This window comes from Canis aureus, chromosome 9 (genome assembly GCF_053574225.1).
Source record: "Canis aureus isolate CA01 chromosome 9, VMU_Caureus_v.1.0, whole genome shotgun sequence".
NCBI classification, from domain to species: domain Eukaryota; kingdom Metazoa; phylum Chordata; class Mammalia; order Carnivora; family Canidae; genus Canis; species Canis aureus.
In genome coordinates, this window is record NC_135619.1 from 47,711,374 (window position 1) to 47,722,637 (window position 11,264).

General features: G+C 41.6%; 1 long non-coding RNA gene across 5 annotated transcripts in view; it reads left to right on the forward strand.

The window, feature by feature from the left end:
* Positions 1-9,074, forward strand: part of LOC144320833 (uncharacterized) — a 32,481-nt gene extending 23,407 nt beyond the window's left edge. For 3 of the 5 annotated variants that reach the window (XR_013386460.1, XR_013386463.1, XR_013386464.1), the window contains exons 7-8: positions 3,735-3,811; positions 5,957-9,074. This is a non-coding gene — a long non-coding RNA (uncharacterized LOC144320833). The remainder of the gene's footprint in view (positions 1-3,734; positions 3,812-5,956) is intronic. The other 2 variants (XR_013386462.1, XR_013386461.1) reach the window with 2 other exon arrangements.
* The last annotated feature ends 2,190 nt before the right edge of the window (positions 9,075-11,264 follow it).

The following is an 11,264-nucleotide window of genomic DNA, read 5'->3' on the forward strand; positions in this document are numbered from 1 at the left end:
AGAAACTGACCCCTTAAAAAAATCTATGAGCTGTCCGACAATGAATTTAAAATAACTGTCATGAAGATGCTCAATCAGCCAAAGGAGAACACAGACAACTAAATATCAGGGAAATGGATAAAATGAGAATATCAACAAAGAGATGTAAACTATAAAAAATAACCAAACAGAAAAGATGGAGCTTAAAAATTCATTGAGGGGAGCTCAATAGCAGACTTCATAAAGCAGAAGAAAGAATCAGTGAATTTGAAGACAAGTCATTTGAAATCATTGAGTCAGAGGGGTAAAAAGAATGAGGAAAAGCAAAGAAAACATAAGGTGCTTATGGGACACTATCAAGAGAACTAATACACATATTAGGGAATCCAGAAGAAGAGAGAACGGAGTTGAGAGCTTACTTGAAGAGATAATGGCCCCAACTTCTCAAATATGAGGAAAGAAATGGACACATTTCAAGTAGCTTAAAGATTCCTGCTATGAACAGGCACCTGGGTGGTTCAGTTAGTTAAGTGTCCGACTCTTGATTTCAGCTCAGGTCATGATCTCAGGGTTGTGAGATCAAGCCCTACATCAGGCTCCAGATGGCATGAAGCCTACTTGAGATTCTCTCTCCCTCTGCTCCTCCCCCAACTCATGCTCTCTCTCTCTCAATAAATAAATCTTTTTTTAAAGTGAACTATGATAAATCCAAAGAGAACCACACTAAGACACATTACAATCAAGCTGTTTAAAATCAAAGACAGAATCTTGAAAGCAGCAACAGAAAAGTAATTTGTAACCTACAAGGGACCTTCTATAAGATTATCAATGGATTTCTCTGCAGACAGTTTATAGGTCAGAACAGAGTGGCATGATATACTCAGAATTCTGAAAGGAAAACAAACAAACACAAAATTGTCAGCCAAGAATACTGTATTCAAAAAAAAAAACTGTCCTTCAAAAATTAGGGAGAAATTAAAACTTTCTTAGATAAACAAACACTGAGAGGATTTTTACCACTAGACCTGCTCTACAAGAATTATTAAAAAGAGTCTGAGTTGAAATCAAAGGAGAGTAGACTGCAGTGAAATATATAAGATTCTCTGGTAAAGGTAAATGCATGGACAAATATAGAAACCTGTACTATTATAATATTGTACATAGAATTTAAATGACAAAAATATTTAAAAATAACTATAAATTTATGTGAACTCATATACAGTAATAAAAATAGAAGTTGTGACAAAGTAAAAGTGGAGGGGTGGTGTTGTAAAGGAGTGGAATTTTTATATGCAATTGAAGTTAAGTTGTTATGAGTTTAAAATAGAATGCTATAACTTTAAGATGTTTTATGTAATTGCTGAGGCCACAAATAAAATATTCTGTGAGATATCTAGTCAAATTCATAAAACTAAAAATGGAAAGGTAATTACCAGGGGCTGGGAGGAGGGGGGAGGTGAGTCTTTTAATGGGTATAGAGTTTCATATTTGCAAGATGAGCAAGTTCTGGAGATCTGTCTCACAGCAATGTGAATATACTTAACACAATTGAAAATAGACTTTAAAATGATTAAGAGGGTATATTTTATATTTTTTACCACAATAGAAAAAAAAGACTATAGGAGGTGAGGGGAGAGTTAGTGTTTATTGGGAATAGAGTTTCAGTTTTGCAAGATGAAAAGATTTGGGAGATGGATGGTGGTGATGGTTGTATAATAATGTGCATGTATCTAATGCCACTGAAATGTATACATAAAAATAGTTAAGATGGTAAATTTTATGTTTTGTGTATTTTACCACAATTTTTAAAAATGCACTAAGTCCAAAATAACCAATGAGTGTGATTATATCAATGAATACACTTCAACCTAAATTGTGTTCCACTTTCCCTGGCATAGCACATTCACAATCCATTACATAATATTCCCAAAGATTTGCCAATAGAAATGAATGAAATACTGCCCAAAAAACTGCTATTGGGTAGGTTACAGAATCACCAGGGCTAGATTCAGGGCTACACAGGCAAGAACAATGTCCCCAACTCATGCCATGAAATAAATGAACAATATTGGCAGCACAAGGCACTGGATACTGCCACCTGACCCCTACCACTAGATTCTGTCATTGACAACACTTGTCAAAAGCAGTCCACACCTTGTCCCCCCATAAGACTAGGAACCAAATGAACCATAAAGTAGCAATCAACAAAATAATTTTATTAGCATATTAGCTTCAAAGCAATGTTCTAGGAACTAATGATATTGTAACACCTTAAACATGCATTGATAATATTTTTCATTTTTACAATGAGGAGGTTAAATTTACAGAAAAAAAAAACCCGAAAACCTAAAGAGCTTTGAGTTTCAAATTCCTTTCAATGACCTGAATTTCACCTGACCTTTATGATAAAAATGCATGCTTTTATACATATCGTAATCAATAGTTAGCTTAACTCATTTTTTTAACATAATATAAACACCCTCTGAAGTTCTAGCTAGTAGCTACATACAATAAAAAAAATAATAATAATACCTACTTCTCTCTTGAAGTAGCTAGCCCTCAAAATGTTCCTTTAATATATACGCCCATGTGTAGTCCCTACCACCTTGTACCAGGGTTAGTCTGTGTGAACAACAGAATATGGCAGACATGATGGTATGTCACTTTTGAGATTAGATTTTAAAAGACTATGGCTCTCTTAGATCTCTCACTCTGGGGGAAGCCAGGTGTCATACCATGAGGATACTCAAGAATCCTATTGAGAGACCTACCTGGTAAGGAATGAAGATATTCAGCCAACAGATAGCAAAGAATGGAGGCCTGCCAACATGGATGTGAGTAAGCTTGGAACTGAAAACTTCTCCAGTAGAGCCTTCAGATAATGACTTCAGTGCCAGCCAACAGCTTGACTGCAACTTTCTGAAACACCTTGAGTCAGAAATACCCAACTAAGATGCTCCCACTGAAACTGTGGAATTGTTTAAAAATAATAAATGATATTTTAAGCTGCTGAGTTTTGGGATAATTTGTTATGCAGCTGTACATAGCCAGTACATCTCTCCAGCAATTCTGTAAGGGAAATGTGTGTGTGTGTGTGTGTGTGTGTGTGTGTGTGTGTGTTTCAGAAAAAGCTGTTAAAATGTTAAATGCTTGCTGACACATATGTAAAATTATGAGAAATGGAACAATGACCAAAAAATGTATACTCATAATCTCACATACCAAAAGCAGAGCCCCTCTCAGCACTTGATCAAATAGGCTGCTGCCAAATAGGTAGATTTTTGAGAGTAAAAAGGTCCAGATTAGTTCCAAATAGCTTACCCTACTAACCTGAAATTTTACCAGTAGAGATAAATTTCACTGGGTCTTATAGTATCAGGTCTTTGAGAGTCTTCTGGAAAGCATAACATCTTAAAATAGCATTCACCATAAGGTCATGACAGGGAATAAAAGCTAACTAATGATTCATCTGAAGAGATTTATAACATGGAGACTATTTACAAAAGTGTGGGCATGGTTATAGGAACCAAGAAAGAATGTTGAAGCTTCCAGAGATTAGCCAGCTATGGAAGGTATTTGGGCAAAAGGCAAGAAATTGTGTCAGGAGAGTCCACTGACAGGTGGACCCAGAAGTAGGGGGGCGACCAGTCATAACTATTGTAATAAGAGGACATAGCCACCCCAGAACCATGGTGTCAAGGCAGGAAGGAAATGGGAAAGAAATGTATTCATCTCTCTCTACTCTCATCCTCCAGTCTCATCATGTGGATGCTTTCCTTTGGGCAAAGCTGACCGGAAGCAAGAGGACAAAGGAGCCCACTTGGTACATGAGGTCAGTCTTCCAGGGAAAAAGCCAGACAGAAAAACAGCAGAGAATGGATGGTGGGGTAACACAGCAGCAGAGCATTTTCAGACTCTTAAAGAATCTTAAAAATCATCTAAGCCAGTCCACCAGCCTGTGTAAATTCTCTTAGTTTCGTCCCTAGAGCAGAAGTCCAAAAATTCCAAAGGTGGCAAAAAGCATGGCTTTTGGAGTCCAGCCAGCCTTCCAAACTATGTGATCTTGGGCAAATTACCTCACCTTTGAAAATCTCAGTTTTCTTTTTTTGTAACATGAGCATCATGATAACCTAATAGGGTTATGGTAAAATTAAATAATATCCAGAGAGGTGAGGAGATTTATAATACTTACAATTTAATATACATAGGTAGGTAGGTAGACAAATTGGGGAGTGATGCATGAGAAACAAGTAACAGTGAATGCCCATTGGGAAGAATTTTGGAGGAATGAGTCTAGGGTAGAAGGAAAATTTAAGGGAGTCCCTGGTGGCTCAGCAGTTTGACGCCTGCCTTTGGCCCAGGGCGTGATCCTGGAGTCCCAGGATTGAGTCCTGGGATCCAGTCCTGCGTTGGGCTCCTGGCATGGAGCCTGCTTCTCTCTCCTCCTATGTCTCTGCCTCTCTCTCTCTCTCTCTCTCTCTGTGTCTATCATAAATAAATAAATCTTTAAAAAAAAAGAAGGAAAAATTAATTTTTATTATATGCTCTTTTATGGAAAGTACTGTTGGAATTTTTTCCATATATATGTACTATCTTAAAAAAAACCCTCCCTTGACACCAACAGTCTTCCTAGTCTGTGTCTCATATTCTGCTGCTTATTCCATTTATTCCACAACTATTACTTACTAAAATGCTTACTACTATACTAGGTGTAGGGTTCCAAAAAATTAAAATACCACCCCTGCTTTCAAGTGGCCACAGTTCAGTTGCAGGGACAAAAAAGCAGGCGGATAATCATCATGCAGAGTAGTTAAGTGTTTATTTAAAATTTAAAGACACACACACACACACACACACTTAAACTACCCCCTCTTTGGTTGCATCTATCACATTCTAACATCCTACATAACTTGTTTATTTGTGGTGTTTATTGTCAGACTCCCTCCACTCCAGGAAGATGAGAATTTTTGCCTGTTCTGTTCATTGGTAGATCTCCAATGCCTAAAATGGTGAAATTTTTCAGTAGATGTTTGTTGAAAGAATAATTGCTATGTAACATAAAAGCATGAAAAAGGAACTACCAGAGCAAAGCATAAGGAACACTGAACTTGGGGCAACTGGGTGACTCAGTAGTTGTGTGTCTGCCTCTGGCTCAGGTTGTGATCCCAGAGTCCTGGGATTGAGTTCTCATTAGATTCCACACAGGGAGCCTGCTTCCCTCTCTGCCTGTGTCTCTGCCTTATATCTCTGTGTCGCTCATGAATAAATAAATAAAATCTTTAAAAAAAAAAACCCACTGAACTTGTATATGGAGGTCAGCAAGGCTTCACAGGAGAGATGACAAATCTTGAAGCAAGCCTAGTGCCTTTGACTGAAAGACCTAATATTTTAAGAGCAAGCAAATAAGAAATACAGAGAGATGAAATACAGAGAGATGAAACACACAGGAAAGTCAAGTCCCAAGGCACAGAGATATAAGAGAGAATGTACATATGCAGAATCAAACATATGGCCATAAATATTGGTTGCTGGTAGTTGTTTATGTTGGCTGGGTGATGGGTTCTTGAGGATTTGTTATACTGTTCTTTCTTTATGTTAAAATTTTCCATAACATGAAGTTAAGAGTCAATGAATAACTAAACTCTTTTTAATGAGTATAAAAGAATTTTAAAAATGTATGTGCTGTAAGCAGGGGGGCATAGCTATATTTACCAGCCACATGTAGCAGCAGCCAAACTGGGGTGGCAATAGGCGTGAGAGAGAGAGGTAAATACCTGACAAGGAATATATAAATCAACAGTCTTCTAACTGTAAATGACAACTCAAACTAGCTCAAATATAAAAAGGAATTCATTGGTTCACATACTAGGGAGCACAGGGTGTACCTGGCCTTAAAAACTACTGGATCGAAGAACTCTATTGATACCACCAGAGCTCTGTCTACCCTCATATCCTTTTGCCTCTGTTCATTTTTCAGATACTCCTCCAGGTGGTGGGAGAGATAGCCATTGATAGATAGCTTCCACCTCAAATCCTCCCAACTTAAAGAACTTTTCTCTCCCAAGGACTGGATGTAAATCTCCTGGAAATCACTGATTGTCTCTATTTGGATCTGATTCCCCTTCCTTAACCAATCACTGTGGAACAGGGAGATGAAATAATATGATTGGCCAAGCCTGGAATAAGTGGTAGCAAGTTGGGGGGAGGGGAGACAAACCTCAGACACCATGACTGATAGCTTCACCAGGACCATATGGAATAGGGGAAGGAAGGGTCCCCTAAGGAAGGGATGCTAGTGGATCCAAAAAGCTGACATATTGGCTCCCACAGAGGGCCAAAATTGATATTGGGTATGAGAAGGTTGTGGCATGCTGAGTGGATTGAGCAGTAGGAAAAGGTAGGGATAGGTAGAGAGGCCTTATTTTTCTAAATAAGGCCAGATTGGAATTATTAAATTAATTATTAATGTCTAGACTGGAGAAATTTGTTGTTTGGTTGGGGGTGAGTGGACAGATGTGGGAAGAATGAAAATACGAAGCTCATATTAGCCTCCTATGGCTAATGCTACATTTGGGCATGAAGTGGTTAAATATCTCCCATTTTTCCATAGGGGGATGATTGAAGATTCAATATGGATAAATTCTGGTGATGGAAATGCTGTAATTTTCTCAGGTAAATTGTGAAGTTGAATGCAATTAGAAAAACATCCCCAAAATAGCTTTGGTTTGGTTGGCATGTGACCAAACCCTGAACAGCTTAGATTAGTATAAAAGAGATTCAAATATATGTCTTTCGCATATGCTTAGGAAACTGAGCTGAAAGGAGAGGGAAGCAGCACATGCCATCTGTTTAGGAGCTATGTAAGCTTCAGAGCCTGAAATGGTGAAAGCAGGAAAGGGGCTTTAGTCTCTTAAGACCAGTAGGCAGTGAGAAAGGCATAGGCTCAGAGAAGCAGAAACAAGGTCAGAACCCAGGACAGAATCTGAGGCCCATAAAGCCAGCAGGAGCACCATGCCTTCTGCTGTGTACCATACCAAGTGCTTGCCACAAAATAGCTCCACATACATCTTCTCTAAGAAACCTCCCTACGTATCCCAGCAGTAATGAGCTATTCCATTAGTGGTAAGGTCATCCATAGGATTCACTGGCTCTCGCCCAGAGCTTACCTGTTAGGGATGAAAGGGGAGGTTTTGATGACATTGAGCCAAAGGACCTCAAGTAGTAGAAACCTACTGTGGGTCACTTACCTTTCTCCCCTGTGAGGTTCACCAGCACACAGTACGTTCAAGAGCCATCGACAGATGAGAAGTCAAAATACTACTTTATTTTCACCTGAATAGATGCTGAATTTCTTAGTGCAGAGCTCTCTTGTGAAAACAAAGTCAGAGCAAGCAGCTGACAGTAAAGGCCTGCCCAAGCCTCTCCTTCCCCACTACACACCAAAATCTTCTCACACTCTGTCCTGCCATATTGGATCAGAAATGGAAGCAATAAAAAGTATGCTCATCTATGCAACTGAAGAAGAGAAAACAAGATGGCCAGATCCCCAAGAGCAGGCCTTGGTTTAGCATACCTATTCCTGCTGCAGGAAGTCGAAGAAAAAGCTGCATGGAGGTTCCTAGCCCTGCCCTTGTTCAATATGGCCCAATTAATTTCCTGGAATCTGACCAATCTAATGAACAAGTCCTCCCTGGGAGAAGACAAAGGTCCGGAGAGAAGGGGAGAGATGAGAGTGCTCTTTTCTCTAAATACTTGCTCCTCAAAATGTGGGCCCTGGACCAGCGGTATCAGCATCATCTAGCTTGTTAGAAATGCACAATCTTGGGCCTCGCCCTAGATGAACGGAATCTGGGAATAGCATTTTAATAAAATCTCCAAGGGATTCACATGCACATTAAAGCTTGAGAAGTATTGAGTTTCCGAATCCTAAATCCATGCCCAAATTGTCATCTTGATCTTTGCTTGCTTCCAAAAGTATTGCTCCGCATATGGTCAAGAGTTAATGAAAGGATGTTTGAGAAATTCTCTTTGGCACCTATTTAATTCCATGTGAAGGGAGAAGCTCATTTCTGAGAAACCAGCACACGTTCACCAGTGAGTGGCTTAGAGACAGAAGCACACTGAAGACAAGCAAACAAAACAGTTGTAGACACACACACAGCTCCGCAGAGTAGGACAGATGGGCATAGTAAATTTCCTGTCACTCCATCCCTCCACCCATAATATTTTCTCCCTTCCTCACTCATGCTCTCCTTCATCCAAGCTACTAAGAAGCTTTTGTGTTGGGCTCTGTCTCACACACAGTGTAGAACCACATGCATCACATGTCTCTTGCAGCCCAGTCCTCAAACCCAAAATCTAAGAATGAGATACTGCACCACTAAGCCAGGATATGGTAGGATAACAAAAAGCAATTTGGCACAGCAGTATTTGTCACCTTTAAATAGTTGTGACTGTCACGACCCAACGCATACCTTAGTTCCAACAGTACCAAAATCCCAGGCCTGGATCTTTGTCCAACATTTGCCTGAGTAGGAAGAGCACTCAACTCCCAATTTCCTCTCTTTGCTCTACCTGATATAATACCTTATAGTAAAAAGCGCCACAGGCTGACAAACATTTATGGATTAACAAGTCTGTCATCATATTATTAGGGGATCCAATAATGACAGGATTTAATGAATAATGATTAAATTACCATCTGCTGAGCACTTATAATGTACTTGACCACAACCTTATGAAGTAAGTAGTATCCCCATATAACAAGTGAGGGAATTTGAAGTTTTCAGAAATTGAGTAACTTACCGAGGAAGCAGCAAAGATAAAAACCCCACGTACATCTTAAGTACAAAGCCTCTCAACCACTACAATAATATAATGTTTCAGTTGTCAAAAAACACTGCGAACTCCCTGTGTGGGTAAAGAATCATTTTCCTTCTCTGGGGCTAATGTAAGGATTAAATGGGATTAAAGATGTTAACGCACCTAGAAAAGTAAGATACTGTAACATATAAGGTATAATTTAGTATGTTAAGATCATGTCCAAATAAAAGCCCTTGGTACTATACAAATGGCAACTATACATGTAAAAAATGTTCACCCTTGTAACTAAAGTTACCCCAGGTCATTCAATGTACAGTTCTCATTCATCAAATTAGAAAATACTTTTTAAAGTTTAACCCTCAGTGTTGGCAATGATGTTGTGAAACTACTACCTTGCTGGTGGAAGCTTGAGACATTTCATTTTATTTTATTTTTAATATTTTATTTATTCATGAGAGACACAAAGAGAGAGGCTGAGACACAGGCAGAGGGAGAAGCAGGCTCCATGCAGGGAGCCCGACATGGGACTCGATCCCAGGTCTCCAGGATCACAACCTGAGCTGAAAGTGGCGCTAAACCACTGAGCCACTCAGGCGCCCTGGCTTGAGACATTTTAAAAAATCGACATAATTTCTTGTAAGGAAAAATAAATTAGGACAAAATTTTAAGTATAAAAATAGTTGAGAGCATAGATTCTGAAGCCAGATTGCTTGGATTTAAATCCCACTTCCACTACTTACTGGCAGTGTGACCTTGGGAAAGTCTCTGTCTCCTGGTGTCCAAATTGGGGGTAATAATAGTGCCTATTTCACTGGGTTGTTATGAGAATTAAATGAATTATTATATGTAAAGTACTTAACCCAGTGCCCGGCACAAAGAAAGCACTATATATAAGTGGATCTATTATTTTTATTATCTTTGCATTATTTATAATAACAAACAGTTGGAATCAATGTATCTGACCATAGAAAAACAGCTAAGAATACCATGATACACACATAAAATGAATATTACAAAGTCATTAAAAACGAGGCTTTAAAATACTATTTAATCACATAGAAAGTAAAAAGCAGGCAACTGTATATATCACCCCATACCACTCATGTTTGTTAAAAAAAAAAACACTGTACAAATAAGGATGTGGAGAAAACAAGGGGTGGGAATTACAGCAAAATAGCGGCAAAGAATATATCTGGGTGATGGGGTAGGATTGGGGGTTTCTCCCCTTGGTTTCTGGACTTTGCAAACCTAGGGCAATGCTTCTAACCCTCTAACATCTTTGCCCCTTTTTAAATTTTATTTTTTTATTGGAGTTCAACTTGCCAACATATAGCATATCACCCAGTGCTCATCCCGTCAAGTGCCCCCCTCAGTGCCGGTCACCCAGTCACCCCATCCCTCCCCCTCGCCCACCTCCCTCTCCACCACCCCTTGGTCGTTTCCCAGAGTTAGGAGTCTCTCAGGTATCTTTGCCCCTTGACCTCAGCCAGTTCCCAGCATGTGACAGACAGCGGGCACTCAGGCTGCCTGGAAGAGTGAATGAAAGAATGGACCCTCCGGAGGAAGGGCACGGAACGGTCCTGTAAATGGGAACCGGATCGCATGCAGCCCAGCCTGATGACCCACGGTAACAGGTGTTTTCCATCTCCAGTATCTGATTCATTCTGCACAGCTGCCCGCCCACAGAGGTGTCCGCGGCTCCCAGAAGACAACGCCCCACACCCTCCTGTGCACGGTGTCCCGGACGCCTGGGCGGCCGCACGCGGAGACACACCTGGGCGGCGACAACCTGGGGGAGCCTCTGCCCCCTTACACGTATTGATGCCGACCGCCGCGAGCAAGCGGCTAGGGCTTGTGCCTACGCCCCTTGCTCCCGGCCGCACCTTTCTTTCTAGTTTTCAGTCTATCGGGGGTGAGTCTGCATGCGTCTGCTCGCTGGTGGACCCCCTCCCTACACGCGCACACACGCACACACACACACGCACACACACACACCCTTCCCCCCTGCGTCTCTTTCAGACTAGGCGCGTCTCCGAGGGTTGGGTTGAATGGGCAAGAACCGGGCCGTCTTTGTCATTAATCCTCCCCTCCTTCGGGCGAGCCCAGCTCCTTCCGGGTCAGCGACAGTCGCCGCCACCCCGGTCGGGCCCGCGGTCCCCCATCCCGCTGGCCCCGCGCGCGCGGACCAGGTCGCCACCGCCCGCAGGTTGCCGGAGGGGAGGAGGGCGAGAAGGGCGGGCGGCGCGCGACAGGGGGAGGGAGGGAGGGAGGGAGGGAGGGAGGGGACGGCAATCCGAGGAGGGGGAGGAGGAGGGGGGAGGAGGAGGGGAGGAGGGAGAGGAGGAGGAGGGGTGGGGAGGAGGAGGAGGCTTGGTGAAGGAGGAGGAGAAGGGGAGGAGGGGGAAGAGGCGAAGGAGGAGGAGGAGGGGTGGGGGAGGAGGGGGAGGGGAGGGGGAGGAGGG